Source organism: Patella vulgata, chromosome 8, assembly GCF_932274485.2.
Source record: "Patella vulgata chromosome 8, xgPatVulg1.2, whole genome shotgun sequence".
In the NCBI taxonomy this organism is placed as follows: Eukaryota; Metazoa; Mollusca; class Gastropoda; family Patellidae; genus Patella; species Patella vulgata.
In genome coordinates, this window is record NC_065886.2 from 43,394,500 (window position 1) to 43,408,237 (window position 13,738).

Consider the following 13,738-nt stretch of genomic DNA (forward strand, 5'->3'; position numbering starts at 1 on the left):
AAGTATTACAGTAAATCATAAGGTGGTCATAATTTCTGATCATGCCATATTACAATATTCACTAGCATTTTGCTATGAAAAAATTAAACATCAAAGTAAGGTGGTCTCAAAATGGGATAGAGTTTGGTAATGTAAACCACTCTCATTATAGATTCTTTCAAGTGTAACTCAAATCAAAAATGGTTTGGGCATAGATTGTTTAACAGGTCAAACATCCCGAATTTCATCACGACGTGGAATGCGACCAAGTGTAAATCAGATTGCTCAACTGGGCATCATAGAATTGGATAAGGATGGGGAGCTTGGGGAGAATCGGCAATATTCCTCTGAACAAGTATGATTGTACTATGGACCAGGAACTGACCATGATCTTGGATGAAATTCAAAAACCTAATTCACCAAATCCATGCAGAATAAAAAAATTATTCAAAGAACAAGCATATCGAACTTGAATTGATGGAGCCTTAGGCATTTTCGAAGAGCATCGCCCGGAGAATAAGAAAAAGAACAAGATGAGTGGCTGTTAGCGACCAGTTCCTGGTCCAAAAATTTGATTAATGTAGTTGCTGGATCAAAAACTGATGCAGGTGAAGTCTGTAGATGTGAATAGGAGATGAAGTTATCCTCGCAGAACTGTCGTACAAACACACTTATGTAGAACTTGAAGTTGGACCCCAAACGTTATCAATTAAATTCCCAAGATATTCTACATAAGTCTGTGTGTACTTCGGTTTAGTGGGGACAACTCTATATCTTCTCTTCACATCACAGAATCAATGGTATCTACCATCAAGTGATAGTAACGATATGACAGCAAGTTATGTCAACTTATTATCATACATGTCTGTCAATATTACCTGTATTTATTAGCTTTTATATCAGTTGACTTCTTATTGACCCTAATAATTAACATAATATATTAACATAATATATTAACAGGTAATTAGTGTGTAATTAGCTGACATAAAGTTTACCCACCTTGCAATTCGGAATAGAGCCCATTTTTGGAGACTATCAATTTAAAGTACCTTTTTTCTAAGGATATTTGAAAAGAGGAGGTGCATCTTGAAATATAGTCTAACAAATTTAATGTGGCTAATAATATACATATAGTGATCTCAATAATGTATTACCCACTCCTACTCCCACGCCACGCCCACCCTTGTGACCTTGTGATCGGATAAGCGTGTATGTCAAATGATTTTTCACAACCTAAATCTCCACCAAAACAATGGAAAATTGCCAATTCTCTGCATATCTCTCACTGGATTTTGACAAGATAATTTTGTCACAGTAGCTCAGTGGGTACGGTGCTGGCTCACTAATCTGGAGCTGTGGGTTTCGATGTCCATATTGCCAGAGTTCTTGAGGATTTTTCAGTCTGGTTTCCCCATTGTCAGTAGTGAATGACAGACAGCCTAGCAAGGAAGAGCATCTAGTTGTTCGGATAGGTAAAAAAACAACCTCCACCTGTGTACGTGTTGGCCTGCATGTAAAAGAACCCATGCCACTGCATGCCTGCCTTCATTAACCCATTTCACTTTTCTTTATTCCCTTTGTACATTAAAAATATTTACAATCATAAAATCACATTTTAATTTGATAACAATTAGGAACATAATACTAGTCAATCACTTCAACTTGTTCCACTTGTTAACAAGATATGTCAAGTTACGTGTATTGTACGCTCAATAATATGACAGTAATTGAAGAGTGGAAGTAGCGGACAATAGCCATCTATTATATTGATCAGTATATTGGTAAATACCTAGAGATCTATATTGAAGATGTTTTATTGTTGAGGACCTGAAATCAATATCAGTACTGAGTCTCTTCAAATAATAAAACAATTGTTCAATCATTGTAACAACTAATATATGAAATCATAACATTGCAATGTCAACAATATAATATGATGGCTAATTGTTCGATTCCGGTTCCTCTGTTCTAAATAAGTCATTATATTTATTCAATATTTTAAACCAAAATAGGATATGGGCTGATATTGCAATACCCAATAGCAGACTAAACCATATTTGACAGTACAAATGTCCATTTAAGCTGTTTGTTCTATTTACAAATAATTGAGACATTGTACCAAATGTTCTAAAAGTATAGCTCACTATGTGCACATGGCCCACCACAACCATTATTGAGGAGAATTGTGTCATTTTATCTTTTCCAAATCAATACTTCCTCACATGAAAGGTTCATGAGGGAGAAAAATGAGGTTTAATGTCGACTAGACACAAACTGGGTCATTTCAGGACTAACATATTGCTCAATTTTATTTCAATCATTCGCTTACACAGAGGAGTCTTTGGGAGTGGGGGGAAACCAGAGGAATCAGAGAAAACCCACGAAGTTGGACAGGGGACGCTACTCTGTACAAGCGTGGAATCGAAACCACGCCACTTGATGACATACCTTATGACCATGCATAATTATTGTGGGGACCTCAAGGTCACATATGAAAATGGTGGACACTCTAGGTGGGTAATGGGTCATGCTAGGCCACGCATAAATATAGTGGGACACATTAGACTTGTTAGGCACTGTAGGTAGGTCATAGATCAGGCTAGGCCACTTACACAAATTGTGGGGTACTCTAGGTGGGTCAATGGTTGGTTAGAGCAATTTCTCCCGTTTACAGCATTCAGCATGGCATTTTCTTTATGAACTAGTTATAAGACATCACAATGCAGGTTCTAAACATCCTTCGGCCGCTTTTGATCTGGTGTTCTGGTGTTCAGCATTAATCCAACCGTCGATATTCCACATTTGAAAGTAACCAAGAAAATGAGAGCGAAGTTGGAGCAGCCTAAAAGTTCATCAAAAAAGTTTCAGTCTCTTCCTGGTAAAAGTCCATGTATGCCATACACAAGTGGCCTAAACTGAGTCATGACCTACAAGTAATATGCGGAACCTATTGTGATCCGTGACTTAACTAATTTTATGTGTGGCCTTGGGGTTTTCTGTAATAAGTGTGTTTTTTTGGTATTTAGTGATTTTTCTGTATTTAGGGTTTTTCGGTAATTAGTATCAAAAAAGTTTTTTCGGTACCAGTATTTTTTTCAGTGTTTTTTGTTACTTTTCCGAGCTTTACGGTATTTTTCAATTTTTTTCCAGTATATAGTAGTCCATTTAATATGTTAGGCCTAAACATGACACAGAAATATGTTGTTTGTTTAACCTCCCTCGTTCATATTTAACGATTCTTCTACCAGCCATCATACATTTGAGTTAAATAAAGCAAATAAAGACCAATCAGAATCTTCAATACAAAAGTTTGTGTGAAAACACAAGCACAATGCAGGAGACCTATATCTAAATATTTAGAGACCATTTATCGTATAGTAACAAAAAGTTAATAACAGAATGGTATTGACTGTATCTTTAATTATTGCTCGAGAACAAATATTAACACCTTTAATGAGGTATCGTAATGAGGTATTTATCACCTCCATGGCAGAAAAGATGTAAACAAGAAGCGTGAATTTGAAAAAGCACTGGAGGTATGATTCTGTGGGAGGTCATCTGACTACAGTGACTGGCAAACAATTAATTTAAAATACTTTAAGTACTCCTGCCAAAATGAATTTTTCAACATTTCTGTGGACAATGAGTTCTGTTTGCATAGAGAAAGGTGTTAAAATCTGGGTATCTGCTCCTTTTTTGTTAATAATGGATTTCGCTTAGTTTCTAACTTTTTTTTTCTGAAGTTTCAGTCAGCCTAACAGCTCAATGACAAACCTGCAGACAATACAAACTACACAGATATTGCAAGAAATAAACAACAAATATCAAATCAAGTGAATGAATCCGGGTGCCAGTCGTAAGCGTTCACTGTGCTGTACAGTCTGGGCCTGCAATGATGCAGGTTTATTTCAAAATGAAATATAAAAAAATAATTTACAAGAAATAATGCGACCGATCTTGACGGTGGTCGTCTCTTGAATGGCGATAATTTACCAGTGGACGTCATGAGTTAGAACGTCAAACAATTTAAACAATAATAGATCTGCATCTCCTACCAGTATTTCTAAAAATATTTCTCTTTACATATGACTCCTATTCCAAATCACAATACTTACATGACTCCAAAATGAATCTTCAACATTTAAAAATGTCAAATTCGTACTGAATTAATGGCATAGCAACCAGTGTATAACAAGGAGGGGCAGATCACTCTGTATTCCATTATTCTTCCCATTATGCTTGATTACTGTTCAATGTCTTACATCTGCAAACTCTCCTGGATGAATGATGCAGTTCAGCTTGTAAACCCTGACATTTATTTTCTGGAATGTTTCGTGCAGTGTCAAGTAAAATAAAAGTAGACTTTAGCTACGTCTACTAGTCAGATTGCACAAATCGATAAATCTTTATGAGATTGGCTTGGGTACAAAACTGACATGCATACACGGCCAAAAAACAAGAGCTCTGTGACAAAGGTGACAAAAGAAAATAAACAACAACAAAACATTGAAGAAAAACTTGTTTACGGTATTAAACTGATTTGAGATGGAATGACGCAGTATGGATAAAAGTGCATCCACAGTCTGCCGCTATTGGGGTTAGGGCAGTATTTTATGGTCTCATGTTTTGAATTCTGGTTGAAAAGTGTTATCAGGAATTGCAGTAATGTTAACCCTCCCCTGCCTGATGCATCCTGGTTTAGAAAATGAAATGGTGTTTATATGAATGTCCTACATCTCAGTAGCAACTGGGCTAATGGAGATGTTCATGCACCATGCAGTGAAATAAAATGAAATGGGGTTTAATGTCCTACTGTTCTGCTCCTATACTGGGCTAATGAAGACGGGCATACGCCATACAGTGTGCTATGAGGGAAATTATGCCCGGGCAGCAGCACTATCGCCTACTCTTATATCGAATTCCAACTGCCAAGAGATTTTTTACGTGTATTCCAATGTATACACGGGACCTCGGTTTTTTGCCTCATCTGAAGGACTAGACAGCTGTCCTTGTCAGGCCCTCCAGACCATGCAATGTCTTTGAGGGACATTATGAAGGAACAGCAGTATATCCACCTATTCTTCATCGAAATCTGCCTGTTAAATGTTCTTTTACGTGCATCATTGAAAAATGGAAAATCCTGAAGAACTTTTTCGACCAACGCTTGGATCAAAGTTGATACCCACAGATTAATGAGTCAGCACCATATTCACTGAGCCATCATGTCTGCCCCAAGAGTTGACAGCTGAACAGCCTGACCATTGTTTTTTTAGTTAACAAAAACTGATATTCCTTGCTTCACAAGAACCATGCAAATTTTGAATGAATGTGTAACAGGAGCGGTGTTGTCAACGAGCTTATTGTCTTCTTTAGATTGTTTACTTTAACCCAAACAAGATGCAAAACTACAAATATAGACAAATAGTATCAACAACAGTTGACTGACCAATCTCTAACCAAATAACAGTGGACATTGTCCAAACTAGATGCTACCGTAAATTAAACGGTTTGTTCAACTTTAAGACAATATCTGCCTAGGTCAACATCTAGAGCAAGACATGTAGGCTGCTTTTCACATCTATTCTTCTGTCACCCAATGAAAAGGTCTCAGTTGTGATAATGTGTGATACTTTTTCCATTGTTAAGTTGGCCATAAATGAGTTATTTAGCCTTATTACATAAATCTAGCGATCGTTTCACGACTCAAATATTTAAATCAGAAAATTTCAGACCAGCTAAATAGGCTATATCGTTAATTTGTGGTAGATAATACCTCACAATTTTGTAAAGTTATTGTGACGTACAATGTGTTCAAACATAATTTAACGCATTAATTTTCCAACAAAACATTCTTCTGGAAAGAAATCTGAAAAGAACCAGAAAAGAACAGAATGGAACCAGAATGGAACCTGAAAGGAATCTGAATTGTATCATTCCTAAACCTCAGTCTTATCATTACCAAGCCAAACTAAAAGTCAACATGCATTCTTCTAAAGTAAAGGTGAGAGATTCGCCACAAATTTAGGTCAATTTACATTGTTTAGACTTTACACTGACCAGCCAAAAATCAACATGAATTTCAGGAAACGGCCAATGTTTGACAAAACAGTAGACATCACACCACACTGTCATGTCATTTCTCGAAAACACAAAATTTGATCTGCTTCTAAATTAAATTTGACCCAGTGGGGACAAAGTAAAAGGAAAATGGGGCACATATTTGATATCGTCCATGTTGGTTGAGACAGACATTTTTTACAAGTCTGAGGACAAGATAACTATTTTACTCTCCCTAATATCTATTGATCAGTAGTAAAGAGTGTATCCGTGGGTTATATAGAGTGACTACACCTCTCCTGTACACCGTATTCTAGTAGGGGTTTCTGTCTTATGCTGCACTTTGGGATAGTCAATTCTAAAATATTTCCTACTGATCAGTAGTTGTAAAACTATTTTACCCTCCTAATATATATTGATCAGAGTAGCAAAGGGTGTGTCCATACATCTCTCTTGTACAAAGTATCCTAGCTAGTGAGGACGATTAGGGGTGTCTGCTTTATTCGGCACTTTAGGGGAGAGGGGGTCAATTATGAAATATTGCATGACAAAACAATTGTAATATTTTTGTAATATCCGTCCGACTAGAAGCTGTTTATCTCCAACTCTGATGGGTCAGATTTAGTTTCGGTCATTTTCCATAGTCCTCGAATGGCATATACAGCCGACATGGAACCCACGTTGCCAGGCCCTTAATCCTGCACAACAGACATATAGAAACCATGCTGATTTCAGAAATGAAATGAAGTTTAACATCCTACTGTTCAGCTCCGAACTGAGCTAATGCAGATGGGCATATGCCATACAGTGTGCTATGAGGAAAATTTTGCCCAGACAGCAGCACTACGGCCTACTCTTATATCAAATTCCAACTGTCAAGGGAATTTTTACGTGCACAGCAATGTGTACACGGGACCTTGGTTTTTCGTCCCATCCGAACGACTAGACAGCTGTCCTTGTCAGGCCCTCCGTTCTGCATCACTGACAAGGAGGAACCACACCGGAAATTATGGATGAACTTTCTCGGCCAATGCAGGGATCAAACACCCGACCTCCAAGCTAGCGAGCCAGCGTCTTACCGACCTAGACATTGATAACAGTCGATTCTATTTACTAACAGTTCAAATATCAAATAAATCAACTGTGAAGCAAAAATGGAACTGTTCAAAGATGGAATAACACGGGTCAACCGTTTATCACTGACAGAAGTACCAACATACACTCAATTGTATACGGAAATAAACTAGATCAAAGACATTTCTTTCAAAGCATTATGAGAGGAAATCATCTATTAAAGAATTATTTCACCTATATAATAAGCTGATAGTTGTGTGACGAGGGTTAGAGCACTTATACACTGACGTCATCTTACACAATGTTTTATATAACAAACATTAAGAGTCTATAATAACAACATACAAGTTGTCACACGATGAAGCCAAGTAGAAAATGTGGAATGACAATAATTAGATAAATTACACCCCGTTTAATATATTACCACACCAATAACATTACATTATAATACATGTAGAGATTAAACCAATCGGACATGACAGAAAGGGGTGTACTTCACATGTCGAATTAAAGTCACAAAGGTTGTATATAAATTAATTAATTGGATTATATGCAAACTCAGTGTCAATTCAATCTTAAAGACACATTTAGGTTGTATATAAATTAAATTTGTGGAAACTCATCACTGACTCTAGGAACCTGTAACTTAAAGCCATGGCTTAATTCAACCTGTAATTTATAACCTACTCAATTTTGACTTTACAAAGCCAAAATATCTCCTGGCTTGGATTTAATCAATGAGCCATGGTGGCTAAGTGAGTAAGACGCTGGCTCACTAGCCTGGAGGTCGCGCATTCATTCGTGGTTTTGCCAAGAAAGTTCATCAGGATTTTCCGGCATGGTTTCCCCTTGTCATTGGTGCAGGACGGAGGGCCTGACAAGGACAGCTGTCTAGTTGTTCAGATGGTGTACACATGTACACATTGGCATGTACGTAAAAGATCTCTTGGCAGTTGGAATTCGATATAAACCTATCTTCAGTAGTCCAGTCATAGAAGAACAGTAGGATGTTAAACCTCATTTCATTTTAATTTTGGATTCAATCAGATCAAAAAGAGGCCCATCAAAAGATGTCATCCAACACTTGTGGTGCTGGCTTGTTTATATTATCTACAGACAACCATTTTCGGACAGATATTCCTTTTGGAGATTCAACTTTCACATTATTTGCAAGGGATTAAAAGTACCTGAGAAGACAATCAATGGCTTTAATACAATTTCTGGTAAAAATAAAATTTCTGGTAAAAATAAAATTTCAGTGATGATGAATTACTTTAAACTATAATATTATAAAAGTTGAATCTGTAAAGAGAAATATCAGCCTCATTCCATTCAGTATTTACAAAGATATGATGAACTGAAAATTTTACAAAGTTTGACATCCTCTGCAGACGATATAAACAATCTAGCGCCACCTACATGTATATATGTTGGGTTAAATCTATTGACACACCTCTTTTTAATCAGACTGAATCCAAGGTGGCAGATTATCTATCATTGATATTTTGATTTAATTTGCTTGATAATGTCAAACAATCAATTTGAGTTTTTTCACCCAATCCTCCACCCTCACGACTAGAGGTTAATCATGATGGATGTTTAAGACTAAAGTGCGTGTAGGGAAGGCTTTATGCCAGTATCAAAAATATTATCCACTTTGGCAGGAGGCCTATTAGATCACGAGTCTTCAGTCTGCAAAGCCTATAGGTAAAACTGACACTGAGTTAGTCAGGCAGAAAATATATGCGTAAAATCTGATTAAATTTTTTCATTTTACAAATAATTATCATCTGATGAAGGTCGATTGATACCAAACTTTATACCATTAAAAGCTACTAATCAACACAGCATCGGAGGATCCCTCACATTTCTCACATATTTTTCAAGGATCCTTGGTAGTCAATATTCAAATATACAGAGTGCTAAAGGGTTGAACTCAATATTAAAATTAATCTACATTGACAGAAACTGTAATATATTATAATAATAATAGAATAAATATACTCTTTAAATTGATTTAAACTAGTTATGCCGATTCTTGTGTAAATTATTTAGCAACAGACAGCTATTCACTCGGGACGACCAAATCACAAATCAATGAAGTCCTTTATTCACATAACGCATAAACAAATTGATCTTTCACAAAATTCATAACAACGGTATCTTTCATTCAAATGCAAAGAAATATATGCGAATACACAACTTGAATTGAAGCTTGTCTCAAACCCACTTATTCTCCACTGAGTGTAAGAATGAATTCAGGCATTGAGGTCATAATGCATTAATAATTTTCTGCTGTTGTCTTCAAGATATGCTGAGTATGGGTATAGTATTATAATGCACTCAGTAAAAGTGCGGTTTGGAGACTGAAGAAGAGGCTTATATTGGATATTTAATTTATGGCAGACCAAATGAGAATGTGCAGATACCCTCACTCCACCCACCTTTACCTCTGTGCCCTCGATCTTTCAAGCATTGGGAGACTTTATTCACATATAATAATTCCCCTGAAATCAGCTAAAAGTGGATTCTACTCAGGGGCATGTCCAGGAATTTGAGCAACGGTTAGGGGGCAAGGTGGAAACAACGTCAATTTTGGCATTAGGTTGGGGGGAACTACTCATGAATTTGATCAATTCAGAGACAATATTTCTGCTCATTTAGGTGCATACATGTATAGGATTACAGTGGAGCGAGTCAAAATGGTGTCATTTCCATGAATGTAGGAGAGAACAAATATTCTCTGCACCAGAAGGCGAAGCTCTGGACCCCCCTCTGGATATGCGTCTGCTACTAAACATTTATTAAAAGGACATTTCACTTCAAAAAACTTTGCTGATCTAAATCATAGTTAAATTAGAAGTATGTAAGAGACTGGTCTTGAGGGTCAATCCATTGCTGAGATATTCTCGTAGATATATTAATATTTATTACAAGTTTTGCAATCTAACCCCGAAATCAAACACACCCCTCCCCAGAAACAATTTTCGTATTAAACACACCCCAAAGCAACTTAATTGTGATTGAGTCATTTGGTGTGTGGATTAAAAACTGATGGCTATGCCATAATGCCCACAACACCGCCCCTTCTTTACAGCACTATATAAAATTATTTTGAATAGAAATTAAACTCAGTGTCCGAGACATGTCACTCCCAATGTAAGGTTTGCTGGCAGGGCTGGAATATGGAGGAGGCTTGATTGGGCTGCAGCCCCAATATTAGAGGGGTCCCCAAATTAGTTATAAATTCAAGATTCCTGGCATTGGAAAGAATCACGGTTTCAAGTGAACAACAATAAAAAGCTGCAATTAGAGAATCTATCACCACATTTTTTAACGCTACCTGTAACCATTATTACATGGCCGTGTTGTACATTATGACATATTCTGGTATCATTTCATTGTTATTCAGATAATAATACTATCATTCTGTTTAATTAACATTATATTTACATATACAAAAATCAATATTATCTTAAAGTCCATCTTTCATCATAAACAATTCATACATATAACATATACACAAGACTTGCTGGACAAAATAAATTAGAACTGCGATCAGCTGAGAAGCTAAAAAAAAGTCTACGACTTATCAAGGAGGCTTACCCAAGTCTTCAGTTTATCCAAATCAAAAGAAAACCACAATAATTATTGAACTGCTCTCACTCGACAATGAGCCTCTATAGTATCCACACAATAACTGCTGAAAGATTGTCTATCAGTACACCTGGCTTAGGTAAAATCTTGTTAAAGGTAGTCCTTTTCAACAGGAGTATAAAGACAGTATTCCAATAAGTCACAGGTAATGTTCAATATATCAGGTCAATCAAGACACAAATAATTAACTATTATTAATTAAAGGTGTGCAACCATTGACGAGAAGCAGAAAATTTCTACCTTCTAAAACCAAAAACCGGACAAAATCTATACTTTTCACATCACTGGGCATGCTCAATGCTTTGTGATGTCACACAAATAAACAATGATACATCCAACGGTAGACTAGGTCAACCAGATTGTTCTACCTGACAGGTGTGACATCCAGTAACCTAATTAACATACAGGTAAATATAATGATAGTGTACAAGTCGGTTGATAAATGTTGATATAAATGGTTGCCATATTTTCTCTATCAGGTGTGGAATTTACTTTATTATGTCAATTTCAAAAGACTTGAAACCAAAAATTCCTCATTGAATGTTATAATTACACACGACCTACAGGTCTTTAGAAACCTAGAAATTAGTTTTGATGAATGAAAATATCTATTTTAAGAACGCCCAAAGTAATATTTACAAATATTATTATTTCTTACATTCAAATATAATAGAATTCCCAAAATAAAAAAATTACAGACTTAAGTGAAGGTGATAGAACTCCTTAATTAAAAGAATGACAGTCTTAAGTGTAAACTTTTACAAGTATATGATCAGTTTTTAATTACTAAAATATTAATTTTACAACTTAATTTTATCCAACAAAAACATTAATTTCAAATAAAATTTTAAACGGTCTTATCTAGATTTTTTAAAACTATTGTAGTTTGTTTGCAAATACATACATATTAGATTTTGTGTCCCTCATCCTTGAACTCAACACTTGATAAGCTGTAAAATGTCATTTATTACTGACAACTACCAATAAACGACTAAAAAACATAGGAAGTATAACATTAGTCAAATAAAATTACACATTATAATCATATAAAAAATACACAGTATACTAATCACAATATTCATGTTGGGCTAAATTAGATTATGCCAATGTGTACATGGGCCTCGGTTTTTCATTCCATCCAAACAACTGCATGCAGTTCCTTGCCAGGCACTCTGTTATGCACAATGGACAAAGAGGAAACCCATGCATGACATCCCTGAGTAACTTTCTCTGCCAACACCAGGATCGAAACCAGGGACCTCCATGTTAGCAAGCTAGTGTATTACTCACTGGGCCACCGCAGCTACAACATTGTGGAGAACCATCTGAACAAATTTTATGCGATAGCAAGTAAGAAATACATTCTCCAAAAATAAAATTGATAACGGTAAGTTGATTTATTTCTGAAGAAGAAATCATTCAAACCCATCTATATTGAATTATTATTTTATTATTTTAATATGTGTTATAAAAAGATCAATTTGTAAGAAAGCTGTGGGCAATGAACTCATCAATCACATTATCAACTGTCACATCATACTCTATATTTATAGATCTTACTTAAACAATAGAAAAACTTCATCACAATTATACAACCTCCATTTTTAAAGTCCATGCAAGTGAGAATAAATTGTCTTTAATCAGACTATGTGTTGAATAATATGAATATCAATTTAGAAATTCTAACAGTTTAAGCTCTGGTAATTGCATATTCTTGAACATACTCTTTGTTTACCTCTCTATGACATCGCTTCCTGTAAACAAACATCATGTTGGTAGCCTACCAATTTAAAGTAGCTAAGTCTCTAACTCAGTATCATCCAAAACCTTCGACATTGAAAACACGAACTATTTGTCAATTTTAATCAACATTGGTGTTGTGATCTTACCGGAAAAAGATGGGCTTCTGATATCCAATATTTAAGTCAAAATAAACATTTTACAATTGGTACACGTAGCAAGTGACTCGAAGAACAGGGTTAGACATATTCTACAAGTCATGTCAAACGTGACTCCATATTCTTCTCTGGAGAGCATGCGCAATAAATACTAACGGTGTAGACTGGAATAACCAGATGCCGAGATTGCCAATCGATTGAGACTTCTGGCGTATTTCGCCGAACATAACTGCTTTGAAATTAGAGCAAAAACGGAAACAATTGAATGTAAATCAGTTTATTTACATTCATATTACATTACTATATACGTTGCGACCCTTTTGTGTCAATTTGTAGGTCCTAATTATTAGCGATTTAGCTCCTTTAAGAATTCGAGTTTTCAAAAGTATTTGACAAAAATTGGGGTTTCTAAAATTCTACAAGTTTGAAGATCACTATAACAGACTGTATGTGATTGGTTTTAATGTACATTAATAACAATATTGCTATTCCTAATTGCTTTCAGTCAATATTTTAAGCAGATTTCTGATCAAACTGCCTGAACATTTGAGCTGATAGCCAGTAAATGTCATCAATTAGAAGCATGGTATTACAGATGACTTAATAAAAGTAACTTCTCCATAGGAAGATTTAAAGTTGCCATATCAACTGGATTAAAAAAATTGGAACGGATGGCAAGATGTTGTGAAATTAGGACCTTCGAAAATATTCTTTAATATTTGTCAAGTGCTTGACATATTTCAAAGAAAAAAATGAATCCAAGATTCTCAAAAAAGGATGCACTTATGCAAGTTTTATTATACAATGTGTGTAGAGGTCATTTTAAGTTGACAAATTGCAGAAACATTTGATCAGCACAAGAATTTTAATGTCATCACCGGTGTGCCATAACAATTAAATTTCCCATGAATCTATACATATAAATCTCTATTAGAACTGAATGATAAGCATACTATAAAACAAACTAATAAATATTCAATTAAGAGCACAATAAAGAGAGAGTCCCATAATAAGGTTATTACTGAGTACAGTAAGAGTGTTGTACAGTAGGGTAATACCTGCCTATAGCTACC

At 35.5% G+C, this 13,738-nt stretch overlaps 1 protein-coding gene across 3 annotated transcripts in view; it reads right to left on the minus strand.

Annotated features, from left to right (window-relative positions):
- The window catches only part of LOC126831141 (protein Shroom1), a 134,022-nt gene that overhangs the window by 100,528 nt on the left and 19,756 nt on the right, over positions 1 to 13,738 (minus strand). Inside the window, exon 1 of one of the 3 annotated variants that reach the window (XM_050561807.2) lies at positions 10,717 to 10,941. The exons of the other annotated variants lie outside the window; for them this stretch is intronic. The gene's annotated coding sequence lies outside the window, so the exon portion shown is untranslated. Of the gene's footprint in view, positions 1 to 10,716; positions 10,942 to 13,738 lie in introns of those variants that run through there. 3 annotated transcript variants of the gene reach the window in all.